We start from the raw sequence: 15,581 nt of genomic DNA, 5'->3' as shown, positions 1-15,581 counted from the left end.
CGGGCACTCATGCACCTGCTCAGAGCAGAATAATTTACCACCCGAGTAAATGATTTCTCCCGAGTGCTCACTCTCGAAACCGAAAGGCCACTGACTGACTGGACCGTCGGAAAATTCGTATCCCATTTTCAGAAACCGAACAACCGTCCGACAGCTCGGAACGACCGGGAAATTCTCTGCTACCATCTTCAGCAGCAGTTAGTTTCGGGACAATTGTGGCTGCAGGAAAAGTGGGGAAGCAGGTAGCTTCCAGCTCAGCTGCTTCAAGTAAAGTTACGATCCCTTTGGGCTCGGCTAAGCATTTACAAACGCTGGGTGTGGATTTCATGGATCATGTGTAGGAAAACAGAAAAAATCAACCGTGCAAATTGGTTTCAACCTTTAAGGGGCCCGAATGGAAAACTATTGGCCCTAATTAATTGTGAGGATTGAAGCTACGGGAAAATGTGTTCACCACCGCCCATTTTCAGGGTGGAGATAGAGAGCGTGCAAAATGTGACATAGCTTGGTGTTGTTGTTGTTGGTAGTGCAGTTTGATGTTGGAGGATTGCTGGCTGAACATTTGTGAAACGGATCAATGGAACATTGGAGAAGATTTCCTGACAAGCACGATCCAATTTGTGCACGCAGTCTCGGATAGCAAGAAAAAAAATGAATAGGTGCAGCTTTGACCAACTTGCCTCGTTTCTGTGAAAAAAAAATAAAAATTGGGAAGGAAATGTGTCTGCAATTTCCGAAACAAATGAGATAGAAAAACGTGATCGGTGCAGCCAGGAAGTCTCATTATGAGCGAAATAATGAATTATTCATATGCATAAGCAAAGTTTTCGTTTAGGTACAGTGGGTGGACTATCAGAAAAAATAGATCTCAAGCAGGGTGGATAAATGTGCAGCGAAGTCGAATTTGCTAGCCGTATAATCCAAATTGGATGACGGTAGTTGAATTTCGGAGCATATATTTGAAAAACTGTTCTCATGTTTCAGTGAACCCAGACTACGCTAGCAGCAAGATAAAGAGAACGAGTGGAAAATTCGCCCCAAAAAATCCAAGATGCTCCTTCGACAGGCAAAGGGATTACAAAAAAAAACTGAGAAGAACGACTAGCTGGCATCAGCGTCGCAATGTGTAGTACAGTGTGCGTGAATAAGATGCTGTGAAGGGGATGGAATAGGACCAACCAGGAAAGTGTGAACCATTGCAGCGATGCCAGTTATGCCATGGAAGATGTGTTTGGATGAAACATAGATTAGAAGTCAGAACCTGGCATCTACATACACAAAGTGAATATAATCAGATTCGTGTAAGTGCAAAATTATTGCATTTCCAATATAGAACATGATTTACAGTCCATATATATAGCTCTGTAGCCGTCGGTCTTGGGCGATGTGGCTTCAGTTTCCTCGAACCCGAGCAGCACAAGTCAGACAAAAATGTTGCAGCAACTTGATTGTGACTGAATGTTGACACATTTGAGTTGCAGTAACCTATGTGGACGTATTTTTACGATTCACAATATTTTCTTCTTTGTACAAATGATATAGCTCCTGATTCATGCGTCTGGCCCCACAAGATTTTATAGTTTCGCATCGAGTATTACACGCAATACTTTTCGCTCGAAAACCCCAAAAGCTTTACGGTCTGCTTTTTATGACATCTACACTCCATGTCCATAAAGAATCACTGGTAGAATCAGAGTTTTTTTTTTTTTCCAATTTCGTTTATTTGGTAGGCTCAGGCGTGTATAACACTTTACGGAGCCATTGTTCTTTGTGATATATACAATCAATATCATTTTATTATACGGTTAGTAAGAGGGGGGTAGAAGCCAGCGTACTCGTGGTGACTCGAGGTTAGTTTACAATGTTTAAGGATGGACGGGGCTTAGGATTTGGGATCAGGAAATTTCAGCTTCTCATCCGGGCATTTGGCGTCAGTGATGATGTGGCGTGTCGTCGTGCTCGAGGAATGGTTCGACTGGGAGCATCTTCCGGATGGCAAGAGCTATGGAGCTCTATGGAACAAAAAGGCAGAGACAGAACAAAAAAAAAACTTTAAACAAAGAAAAAAACAAAATGCTAGATTTTTATGTCAGAAGCACAAAGAAAACTATAAATGGCCTGCATATAGACAACATCACGATCTCCCAAAACACCGCGAACTTCCCTGAAGGGTTGTTTACCTCGGGCCACAAGGGTATCCAATAATTGCTCTCTGGAGGCGTCATTTTCCGAGCAGGACCAAACTACGTGATCGATGTCATCATAATCGGCTCCGCACCTACATAAGTTGCTATCGACAAGGTTTATTCTGTACAGATGTGCGTTTAGTGAATAGTGATTGGACATAAGCCTCGACATCGTGCGAATGAAGCCTCGACTTAAGTCCTCACCTCTGAACCACGCTCGCCCAGAAACTTTTGGAACTATGGAAAATAGCCACCGTCCAAGTTCGTTGTGTGTCCAATTTCTTTGCCAACTTTGAAGAGTACTCTGACGGACTAATGGGAAAAACTCGTTGCTCGAGTATTGTCTATCATAAACCTCACCTTCCTGTGCGCCCACCTTTGCCAGCGAGTCTGCCTTCTCATTGCCGTAGATTGAGCAGTGAGATGGGACCCAAACAAAGGTAATCTTGAATGATCTTTCGACCAAAACACGCATCTGCTCTCTTATGTTTGTAAGAAAGTAAGATGCGTGCTTAACAGGTTTCATCGACCGGAGTGCCTCGATAGAACTAAGACTATCCGAGAAGATGAAATAATGGTCTACGGGCTGATTGGAAATTATCCCCAAAGCGAAGTTAATTGCTGCCAGCTCAGCAACATAAACCGAACACGGTTCCTGAAGTTTTCGGAAGGTGGTTGAAGTTACATTGAAAACACCGAAGCCAGTGGATCCGTTAATGCGAGAACCATCAGTGAAATATCTGCTGTTGCAATTGACATGTTCATATTTTTCAGAAAAAATGGAGGGAATAGAAATATTTCGAAGATGATCTGGTATTCCTTGAATAGCATGTTTCATGGACAGATCGTATTCAATTGAGGAACTGTCGTTGGTGAAGTGAACTCGAGGTGGATTATAACATGGAAGACAGAGATCTGACGATATGTAGTTGAGATAGACTCGCAGGTATCTTGAACGATGAACCAGTTCAAGCATATTATCGAAGTTTTCTAATACAAGTGTGTTACTTGTTCCACATTTGATGAGTATTCTAAGTGAGAGCTCCCAGTAACGGTGCTTTAAAGGAGTGACTCCAGCAAGCACCTCCAGGCTCATGTTATGCGTTGAATGCATGCAGCCAAGGGCAATACGCAAACAACGATACTGAATTCGTTCCAATTTGATCAGGTGGCAATCAGCTGCTGAGAGGAAGCAGAAGGAGCCATACTCTAAAACAGAGAGAATAGTCGTTCTATAGAGTTTGATGAGGTCTTCCGGGTGAGCACCCCACCATGTTCCGGAGATAGAACGTAGAAAATTGATCCTTTTCCGGCATTTTTGTATCAAATACTCAATGTGGAGTTTCCAGGTACATTTGGAATCAAACACGACCCCAAGGTATTTAGAAGATAAAGATTGGTTGATGTCATCATTCAACAGCTTGAGTTTCAGTTGAGCAGGATACCGCTTCTTAGTAAACACAACCAACTGAGTTTTTGCGGTGAAAACTCGATCCCCAAATGTCTGGCCCAAACAGTCAGATTATCCAAGGTACTTTTGCAATGGTCCTTGCAAGACAGCTGCACATGGACCTCTTAGAGAGACCACGGCATCATCTGCAAGTTGTCTGAGCGTGCATTGTCCTTCCAAACAATTGTCAATATCTTTAACATAGAAATTATAAAGCAAGGGACTTAAACATGATCCTTGGGGAAGGCCCATGTAGCTAGTTCTGGAAGTTGTCAGAGTGCCGAGTGTGAAGTTCATTTGTTTTTCTGACAACAAATTGTACAAGAAATTGTTCAAAATAACGGGTAATCCACTACTGTGCAGATTGTCTGACAGTACTTCTATGGAAACTGAATCAAAAGCGCCCTTAATATCCAAGAATACTGAAGCCAATTGCTCCTTGTGGGCAAAGGCCAGCTGAATATCTGAAGAGAGCAACGCTAGACAATCGTTTGTTCCTTTACCTTTTCGAAAACCAAACTGAGTATTTGAGAGTAATGCATTTTGTTCGACCCAATGGTCGACTCTTGAAAGGATCATTTTCTCTAATAACTTTCTCATGCATGATAGCATGGCAATCGGTCGGTATGAATTATGATTAGACGCTGGTTTCCCAGGCTTTTGAATAGCTATTACTTTGACCTGTCGCCATTCAGGTGGCACAATGTTGTACTCCATGAAACAGTTGTACAGGTCAAGTAATCGTCTTTTTGCGATATCTGGGAGGTTTTTAAGAAGATTGAATTTGATGTTATCGCATCCCGGAGCAGAGTTATTCGATGAAAGAAGAGACATAGAAAGTTCCAGCATTGTGAATGGTCCACCCAAAGAACCGGGATCAGTGACTGATTCTCGAAATAGCGGTTCTGCTGGTACGGAATCTGGGCAGACCTTTTTGCGAAGTTGAATATCCATCGATTGGAGTATTCTTCACTCTCATTGGTGGAAATGCGGTTCCGCATGTTGCGAGCCGTTTTCCAAAGTGTTATCATTGAGGTTTCTCGTGATAGTCCTCGACAAATCGTCGCCAGTAGCTACGTTTTTTGCCTTGAGAAGATTTTTGAGTTTTCTTTCGAGCCTCAAATACTCTTCAAAGCTCTGACCTTCCGTGTTTACGGAAGGCCTTGAAAACATCAGATTTCTCAGAATACAACTTAGTACATTCATCATCCCATCCAGGAGTGGCTGGTCTTCTTATGACAGATGTACTTGGAACGCGTCGTTTCTGAGCTTCTAGTGTGCTTTTTGAATCAACTCAATAAGGAATCGATATTCATCCAAAGGTGGAAGAGTATCAGTTGATTCAATACCAATTTTACCGCCGATGCAAATTTTTGCCAGTCAATGTTCTTCGTGAGATCGAAAGGAACATTAACTGGCTCAGATTGTTGATAGCCACTCTTAATTGTGGTGACTATCGGCATATGGTCACTACCATGGGGATCTTGAATTACCTTCCACGTGCAATCTAATGATAGTGAATTTGAACATAAAGACAGATCAATACGGCTTTGTTGACCATTTGGTCCTATTCGAGTTACTTCACCAGTGTTCAAAATATTCAAATTGAAATCGTCACACAAATCATAGAAAATAGGCGCTCTATAATCGTCATACGTTTCGCCCCATCCAATACCATGTGCGTTCATGTTACCCAATATCAATACTGGAGATGATAGGAGGGAGACTGCGCTCCAAAAATGTCGACGATTAATAGAGGCATTTGGAGGAATGTCCACTGAAGCTATGCAAAGATCTTTATTCTTCACATTTACTTGGCATGCGACGATTTCTAAGCCGGGAACAGTCGGAATGGGAATTCTGTAGAAGGAGTAGCATTTTGATCCCCAAAAGAACGCCACCGTAATGATCATTCCGATCTTGGCGAATAATATTAAAATCGTGGAAGTTGATTTCATCTTCAGAAGAAAGCCATGTTTCACAGAGTGCAAATACATCGCAATCGGAATTGCGAATCAAAAACTTGAACACGTCTAATTTATTTTTCAGACTATGACAGTTCCACTGCAGCACAGTGATTGTATCTTGGGTATTGGCCGTATTATCCATCGAAAGATACAATTCCTGCAAGAAGGGGCCATGAAACAGTCAATTGCTTCAGATAACTTTCCACTGTTGGTATAAAAAGGTCAATGATAGGCCTCAATGAATTCGGAATATTGAATAAATTCAAAAAACGGTCCACAAGGTCCTTAAAGGAGATCAATCCTCGCTTGGGCGGAATACTTTTACTAGAAGTGCGAATTACTTTTTTTCTTTCGTTGATTCTCCTAGCCGGATGTTTCTTAGAAACATCGGATTTTGGCAATGGCGGGAATGCCTTACTGCAACTAGGATCAAAAGAAGCAGTAGGAACAGGTTGCTTCGGGATTTTAAATAAACCCCCATTACCTTCAGATTTTGCCAAGCTTTTATGGATGATTTTTGTTCTCTTGCGGCGCGATCCCGGGGAAGACGGTTGCTTCCTCTTTTCGGGCACGTGTACCTCCGCAGGATCATCCATATCGGCTGCGTCAGAGTCCAATTCATCAATGGATATGGAATCATAATAATCACTTACACGAACCGTGGCTGAAATAGCAGTCGATGCAGTGGCGGATGCGTTTTGCGACTTAACCATTTCCGCATACGACTGCTTGGAGCGCTGTACCAACGAGCGCTTCACTTTTTGGGTGCGCTTTTTGTACACCGGGCATTCCTGCAAACCATGGGGAGGATTCAAACCACAATAAGCACATTTTGTTGCCTGTTGCTGGCAGGACTCCTCCCGATGCCTTTCAGAACATTTGCCACAACGTGGTTTGTTGTCACAAAACTCGGCAGTGTGACCAAGTTGTTTGCAATTGGTACAATTAAATACCCTTGGCACAAAAAGACGCACCGGAAATAGCATGTTTTCAATATCAACATATTTTGGGAGCATCGAACCGGCGAACGTCACCCGAAGCGAACCTGACTTGGAATATACCTTCTTTCCATCTACCGTGGCTGCTGAATGCAATTCCTTGCAGTCCAGAATATCCACGGTAGACTCCATTGCATTCTCTAGGCGGCCTTTTCCCGCAAGTACATCCTTGCAAGTCAGGCTCGCTGCGTTGATCACACCTTCAATTTCGACCTCCCGCGAGGGGACATAAACCATATATTCAACATTGTACGCCCTGTCGCCAGCAATTTCATTCGCCACCTGGTATGTAGGTGCGGTGATGCGTAGTTTGTTCCTGTTGATCTGGCTAAAATCAAGCTTCGGAAAACGACGCGTCAAATCTCGTTTAATGCCGAGAAAATCTAGGCTTTTTACTTTCTGCCGAAAGTAAACAACCCAAGGCCCAGGCAAAGCCGCATGGTACAATCGAGTGCGCCCTCCATCTTTAGCAGGCACACTGCCTTCTCCAGTCTCCGCCTCCATTCTCACCCCGCAAGGTGGAAGGGTAATTTTGCTTATACTAACTTAAAACTAATAGCAAATTAGAAAAAAAACTTTAAAAAAACTAATTTGATTAATTCTAAGCAGTCCCACTCTGTATCAAACAGAAGGGAGAACAATAAAAAGTTTTGCCACTTATCTGCCCCTGCTGCTGTAGGTAGCAGCAGTAACAATAGCCTGCTTCACTGGCGTCGCCAGAAGCAGCTACTTCACTCGCCGACAGCGATCGCCTTGGATCCGTAGGTAGGAGCACAACACAATAGCCTTTTCACTACCGAACACAATCCGCGATGAGACACAGCACACACGTCTGGCTCGTTCGAACTATCGGCACGGAATGTGAATCAGAGTTTTATAAGGAGCAGATTTCGTTTTCGTCTGCATGTTGCGGGACCTAAGCTTGCTACGTAATCCTTAGACTGCCCTATTAGCAGCACCACTACGTATTTTCACTTTACGGGAAACGTCATTGTCACATGTCACAAGCATTCCTGGTATTGACAGATTTGAAAGTAAATCTGAGAAGTTGGTCACATGTTCTTATAATACCTAACATCTCTGCCGAAAAATGAAAATAGTGATAGTCAAAAGTTTCACGATAATTCTATGTTTCTTGATTTCGTTGGTAACATTTGCATCTCGTTCATAGTTAAAGTTATTATAAAAACTTCATTAAACTGACTTATAGCGAACTATTTGGATCACGTCTTGTGTAATTATATAAGTTTCATATGCAATTTCGAGCAACATAACTACTTTTTTACAGATGTAGCTTACACTGTTGATCAATAATAAAATAAGAATTGGAAAATTATACATTGATAAATAATATTAACATAGCAAAGCTTTTCGTTTGCCATCCCACTGAAAAAAAAAACATTATCTCAAAATAAAAATAAATTAACAACAATTTCGTGGAATGTTTTAAAAAGCGTGCTCAATTGCTTTCATTCATTTGCTCTTGAAAGGACGAATATAAAATGTTTGGGGTTCTGCAAAACCGCACCAAGTGAGCAGCTTTTTGAGTATCTTGTGATACTTTGCTTCTAGAAAGAGGGTGATTTTGAATTGGCGCTCTGGTGCGAATTGACAGAACCCCGACTAAATAATAAGATGAAATAAAGAACTGGAATAGTTACTCTACGTCAGAAAGGATCGAAGCAGAAAAAAGTTATGAATGTGGTTCAATAAAGCTATGTCCATTTAGAATCCGGAATCATTTATTGTATTGCAGCGGAACAGAAAGTGGCAGCGGTTTGTCTACCTAGGCGCCCACTTGCTGTGGTATAAATTTCACGATGTTTCGTGCAGCGAGTCAAAAATTATTCCAGATGGAAGCCGATAGGAGAGAAAAAAATCTGCACACCCACGTTGATAATCCTGCTCATCGACGATGGAACCTACGTCAAAATGTATTTCGGACAGCTTCCTATCCAAAAATTCTACATGGCGACGGCACGAGGAGAAGTTCCTAAGTTTAAGTTTGCTTTTTGGACTTGCAAAAAAACACAGATGATTTTGGCAATGGATATGCAGCTGTGGAGCAAAGACCTAAGGGGTCGTTCAACAATGATGTCACAGGTTTTAGGGGGGGAGGGGGTCTAAGATTTTGTGACAGTACATATACTAGGTATACAAAAAAGCGTGACAGAGGGGGGAGGGGGGGTCCAGAAATCTCAAAAAGTAGTGGACGTCATATTTGAATCGCCCCTAAGTGTTTGTGACGAATAAGACGATGGACTCGAAGCTGTACAAGGAGGAATGTCTCATACACCGCGGTCTACCTTCCAGATTTGGCGAGATGCCACTACAGCCGGAAAGTCATCCAGTGGTACCGCGATAATAACGAAGATTTCATCGATAAAATATATCCACGCAACTGCCCACAGCTCCGGCCCATCGAGACATTTTGAGCAGTAATGAAGCGGAAGCTTAAGAAAAGTGGAAAAACAGCTCGGGACGCGACTCAGATGACCAAAATGTGGAACAAATGTGCCAAGGAAGTTGACTTCGGAGGTGTGCAATTTTTGATGAGAGGAATAAAGAAGAAGGTGCAAATTTTTACTAGAAACAAAAAGAAATGATTTGTATCATAATTTTTTTTAAAGTACAGTAAATTACCTTTGTTTTGATGTATTAACCTTATTTGTACGTTAATCCGTTACCGAGATACAGATGATTTTATTATTCCGGATTATAAATGGAGATAGCTTTATTCACATGTTTCTGGACATTATAAAAATTATAAAAAGACAGAATCACCGCCTTCGACTAGAGGTCGCACAGACTGAACACTTAAAATATAGCGTTAGACAACGGACAGGACATTTTACACAACGCCCAGTGAACTTTTTGCTTTACGAAAAGTTTTCTCTTTGCCAGAGCGGGAATCGAACCCACACTTCACAGCACATGTGTCTAACGACTGACTTCGCTAACCACGCACGACCACGAAGCCCACTATTTTGTTCAAATAGAGGTTATAGATTATAGAGGAAAGTTGTAACTGCGGTTCTTTTCGCTCATTCCCAAACATTCAATTTATTTATTTAGCTTACATCTAAGCAGATAACACTGAATCAACAATTTAATGCGACCTGGTTCGAGGCCGCATCTCTTCATCCTCGAATACGCCCACGCTTGCCAAAACGTTCTGCATCTGGTCAGCACACCTTGCTCGCTGCGCTCCACTTCTCCTTGCAGTTTCAGAATTGTTCTATTCCGGTTGAGGTTTAACATTTTGGTATTTTATAATACAATAATATTTATCACAAAATATTAAACTTGGACGTTTGTTCCAAGATGAGGGACAAATCTCTTAGAATTCTTAGAACATTTTCCAATTAGCACTTTAGTATTTTCTACAATTCTCGCTTAACTTTTCAAAAGAACCTAAGTAACATTTTTTTCGTGAATTAATTTGAATAGCGCAATCTACAGAACAACATGAAAGCTTTTGATTGCGCTATTCAAATTAATTCATGAAAAAATGTTGCTTAGGTCCTTTTGAGAAGTTAAGCGAGAATTGCTTCCACCGTAGAACCTTTAAGGTGTTTTCATGAACATATTCTATGAAAAAAAAAACAGATTAATCCACCTAGCGGTGATGATACCTTTCTCGTTCAATGAGACAGGACTCCACATCGAATGCAACTTGCTGCGAGCAAATCGGTTGGAGATAAGTGCCTGAAAAATAATGTTTTACTTGATTTTTCTATAAAAAATGGTATTTTGGCCTTAACTTCCAAGCCCATTGTCCAAGCTGGCCAATTTTCGATAAAAAACAATGGAACAGGATTCACCGTTGAATGCAACTTGTTGCGAATAAATCGGTGAGGGATAAGTGCCCGAAAAATGAGTGACAATTTTTGCGCACATACTGACACACACAGACATCACCTCAATTCGTTGAACTGGATCGATTGGTATATGTATAACACTATGGGTCTCCGGACCTTCTATAACAAGTTTGTTTTTGGAGCGAATATATAGCTTTTACGTATACTTAGTATACGAGAAAGGCAAAAATGGTATTACAATGGGACTAAATTCTGCGTCGAATGCAACTTGTTGCGAGTAAATTTGTTAAAGATAAGTGTCCGAAAAATGATTTACATTCTTTACATAATTTTTTTATAGAAAATGGTATTTTGGCCATAACTCTTGTTCCCATAGTTCTATCTTGCTAATTTTCGATAGGAAATAATGGGATAGGATTGTGCGTCGAATGCAACTTGTTGCGAACAAATCGGTTAAACATAAATGCCTTAAAAATAGTTGACAATTTTTGCACACATACATACACAAACACAGACATCACCTCAATTCGTCGAACTGAGTCGATTGGTATATAACACTATGGGTCACAGGGCCTTTTATAAAAAGTTTGATTTTGGAGCGAACATATAGCCTTTATGTATACTTTGTATACGAGAAAAACAAAAAGAAAAATGAACTGAAATCAAAATTGACAACCAGATTTTTATTAGCGAAATCAGGTGGTAAAAATACATTGGTTTATTTGTTTCAGCAACAGATGGAATTACTGATAGAAGATGTTGTATAATGACTTCACATCTTGTGCTTTTTTCGTTCTATTGTAGTCGTACATATGATGTTGACAACAATATTGTACCGCTTTGTAAAGTTATACATAAATAAATTGCAGCTACTGATTTTTTTCTCCTTCAATTATAGTGTTTTTTTTTTAATTGTAGACAAAGTTCAACACCGTAGGGATAGGAGATTTTGCGGGTCAACCAAGGGTTACGCCAAATGCAGTGGGAACAATATAGTTAAGGGGAAGTGTTGGTCAGAGGGGCCACACTTGCGTGCCAACCAAAAAGGCATCGCCAATCAATTATAACTTAACCTAGACACTTTAAAAAGAAAACATTGATCGAAAGATAATAATTGTTAAAAGGAAACAGTAATGAAATAAACACAAAAAAACAACGACCGGGTTTTGATTGACGGTGTAAAAAATCACAGTTGCCTGTGGAAGACGGAGTTCTGGAGCTCCTGCGATTTTGTGTGGTTCCGTTGTTTCCGGGGGTGGCATTGTGCACCTCGACTCGAAACGAGCAAACCATACAAACTGTCATACGGAAGAGCTGTCCAAAAGGAGATGCGCAATGAAGCCCCTGGTTTCATCCTGGCTTATAACCAGACTTCAAAGTCCTAGTTGTTATTTGAATAATGAGGGTCAAATTTAGGGTCTGCCTATACTGCCCATGATCGCATATTTGTAACACTCTCATTTTTATACATTTAGTAAAAAGCCTGTGAATCGTTCAGAAAGCTCAATTTACTGCAGCTACTAATCCCACAACAGTAAAATATGCTTTCTTCTTCTTCTTATTGGCGTTACATCCCCACACTGGGACAGAGCCGCCTCGCAGCTTAGTGTTCATTAACCCTTATGCGGCCGACGGGGTACCCGTGTTCCTTTTTCAAATTCAAGTGGTGATATTTCAATGAATTTTTATAGCTGAAAGCTGAAACTCGGTGACATCTAAGAACTCCATAAAATGTAGTATCTGTGAGAAAATCACGTTGATACAGTGAGGAGGGACGTGGGGAGGGGCATCTGATTTTTTTTACCACGTGGATGGCCGACAGGGTACCCGTGTTCCCATAAATTGATATTCTCATAACTTTAATAATTTTCAACCGATTTAGATAATTTTGACAGTTTTGGAAACAGAAACTCATATACTTTTTGCCCATTGTCAAGGTTTACAGCTTTTGTCCATGGTTATACAAGAAATCTTTGAAGTAAGGCTTAAGAGTCTACACACGTAACCGAAGGACTATCAACCAGTTTCAAATATATTACATGCTCATTGCGCTTCTTAGAATAGTCGGTGTTCACAGTATATATTCTGGTTCTCCAAAAACCCCTGGAGTAAGGCCTCAGTCATCCAAAAAATCCCTGGAATGAGATCTTATGGTCTGCTAACGTTACCAAAGGTCTATCGAGCAAATTCAAAAACGATACATGCTCTTTATGGTGCTTAGCATATAATGCTTTCACAGTATATGTTCCGAGTCATCCAATGACCTTGTTGTTTTTGTAAGTTCCAGGTAGTCTACGAACTCCATACAGTCAAGGTCTTCGGAAAAATCTCCGTAATGGAGGCGTTTATCGAAAAATAAACAAGTTGCGTTACCCCTTCTTGGTATATAATTGTGTTTCTTGTAGTACTTGTTGTTGTCGTGAGTTCCAGGTTGTCTACAAACTCCATACAGTTAAGATCTTCGGATCAATCTCCGTAATGGAGGCAGTTATCGAAGAATAAACAAGTTGCGTGACCCCTTCTTGGTATATGTGTGTATTCCAAGTAGTTCTTGTTGTTGTCGAGGACTCCATGTAATCTACGAACTCCATAGAGTCAAGGCCTGGGGATCGACCTTGGTAACGGAGGCAGCGTTTGAAGAATAAACAAGTTTTGAGACCCCTTCTTGATATATGTTTGTATTTCAAGTAGTTCTTGTTGTTGTCGTTGGCTCCAGGTAGTTTACGAACTCCATAGATTCAAGGTCGGTGGATCAACCTCCGTAATCGAGGCAGTTATTGAAGAATAAACAAGTTGTGTGACCCCTTCTTGGTATATGTTTGAATTTCATGTAGTTCTTGTTGTTGTCGTGAGCTCCAGGTAGTCTACGAACTCCATACAGTCAAGATCTTCGGATCTATCTCCGTAATGGAGGCAGTTATCGAAGAATAAACAAGTAGCGTGACCCCTTCTTGGTATATGTGTGTATTCCAAGTAGTTCTTGTTGTTGTCGAGGACTCCAGGTGGTCTACGAACTCCATAGAGCCAAGGTATGGGGTTCTACCTTGGTAACGGAGGCAGTTAAAGAAGAATAAACAAGTTGTGTGACGCCTTCATGGTATTTGTTTGTATTCTAAGTAGTTCTTGTTATTATTGGTTCCAGGAAGTCTACGTACTCCATAGAGTCAAGGTCTGTGGATCAATCTTCGTAATGGAGGCAGTTATTGAAGAATAAACAAGTTTTGTGACCCCTTCTTGGTATATGTTTGTATTCCAAGTAGTTCTTGTTGTCGTGGGCTCCAGGTAGTCTACGAACTCCATACAGTCAAGATCTTCGGATCAATCTCCGTAATGGAGGCAGTTATCGAAGAATAAACAAGTAGCGTTACCCTTTCTTGGTATATGTTTGTATTCCAAGTAGTTCTTGTTGTTGTCGTGGGTTCCAGGAAGTCTACGAACTCCATAGAGTCAAGGTCGGTGTATCAACCTCCGTAACGGATGCAGTTATTGAAGAACAACTGGGAAGGACGGAAGGTAGCGGTTTTCCTCCAATACCTTTTCCGAACTTAATCTATCACATGTTGTGCATATGCATAATCGAGTTTCAGACATAGTAATTAATTTCCACTCCGGGTGGCTCAATACCCGGAACATAGGCAATTAACTTTGAATGTACTGAACTCGAAAGGCGATCCCTCTTCGCTTATGTGGTCGGGTTGGGATCTGACGACCAACTGGCACAATCTCATACAACCCTATTTCATCAAGCGGCGTTGCCCTAGCAGCACACATGTTTCACAAAAGTTACTGTAACTCATATGTGACCATATTTAGTCACAATCAAGTTGCTGCAACCAATTTTGTCCAACTTGTGCTGCTCGGGTGGTGATGAAGCAAGTGTGTAGGAGCCAGATAATACTAAATACTCATCCTACTTGGTTGGCATTGTACAAAAACATATATTAGAGAGTTAGTTCTGAGAATGTATTGCAAGAGTTCGGCTACATGCCCGGTGCTGTGTATTTGGTTTCATCAGTACCCGCTAAGCTGCGGAGGACGACGGAGGTCCTTCGTAGCTTAGTAGGGAAAACACCTGTCTAGCATACTGGTTTCGTGGGATCAAACCCCACCGAAGTCCTGTAAATCAATCTCCGTAATGGAGGCAGTTATCGAAGAATAAACAAGTTTTGTGACCCCATCTTGGTATATGTTTGTATTCTAAGTAGTTCTTGTTGTTGTCTTGAGGTCCAGATAGTCTATGAAATAGAGTCAAGGTCGATGGATCAACCTCCTTAATGGAGGCAGTTATTTGAAAATAAACAAGTTGTGAGACCCCTTCTTGGTATATGTTTGTATTTTAAGTAGTTATTTTCATTGTCGTGGGCTCCGTAGCAAGGCGAAATACGTGAATGGAATCCGTATTTTTTTTTGTCGAAGAGACTTACAAACTTATTAACAGGTACTCATAAATGATTCATAATAAGCTACAGGCAGTGAAGGTTTAGGCAAAATCAGGGATAGACAAAATCTGGGAGTGACAAAACCGGGCCAACCTCATCTGAGTGAATGTACGCATTCCTAGTAGAGTAGCCGTTCGATAACTGCAAAATGTTTACTTTTCAGTTATCGAATGCCGTTCGATAACTGCAACGCACTCTAGACGTCAAACGGTTGTCAATCGACGTCAGATGCAATAAAAGTGCATCTAAATGTGCAGCGCAATGCAGCTGTCATTGAGTCTGACATCGGTTTGAAGTTTAGCGGTCCGATAACTGTAAAACTATTGCAACTATCGAATTGCAGTTTAAAAGCATTGCAGTTAAATGACTTGCACTTATCGAACATCTGCTGTAGTTTTTGTTTTTGCCATGGTACTAGGAAGTCTATGAACTCCATATCGGAATGATCTGCAGATCAACCCACGAACGGAAAGCTATTGGTACATGTTTGCATTTCAAGTAGTTCAAGTTGTTGTCATTAGCTCTGGGCAGGTATTGAAGAATAAACAAGATGTGAAACCTCATCTTGATATATTAGCATTCCAAGTAGTTATTGTTGTCTTGTTGTTGTTGGTTCCAGGTAGTATACAAACTTCATTCATATCCCTAATATGAAGTTGTCTACTCTTTGGAAATGAAAAATGTAAATAAATTGGAACGATACAACTTCACGCCAAGAAC

The 15,581-nt window shown here is 41.0% G+C and overlaps 1 protein-coding gene across 3 annotated transcripts in view; it reads left to right on the top strand.

Moving 5' to 3' along the window:
* The first annotated feature begins 153 nt into the window (after positions 1 to 153).
* Positions 154 to 15,581, top strand: part of LOC134211201 (protein FAM135A) — a 204,497-nt gene continuing 189,069 nt past the window's right edge. For 2 of the 3 annotated variants that reach the window (XM_062687880.1, XM_062687881.1), the window contains exon 1: positions 154 to 1,301. The gene's annotated coding sequence lies outside the window, so the exon portion shown is untranslated. The remainder of the gene's footprint in view (positions 1,302 to 15,581) is intronic. The other variant, XM_062687879.1, reaches the window with a different exon arrangement.

The sequence above is a fragment of the Armigeres subalbatus genome, chromosome 2 (assembly GCF_024139115.2).
Source record: "Armigeres subalbatus isolate Guangzhou_Male chromosome 2, GZ_Asu_2, whole genome shotgun sequence".
NCBI lineage: Eukaryota > Metazoa > Arthropoda > Insecta > Diptera > Culicidae > Armigeres > Armigeres subalbatus.
The sequence above is the reverse complement of the archived record's forward strand: the minus strand, read 5'-3'. Positions and strand labels throughout refer to the sequence as shown.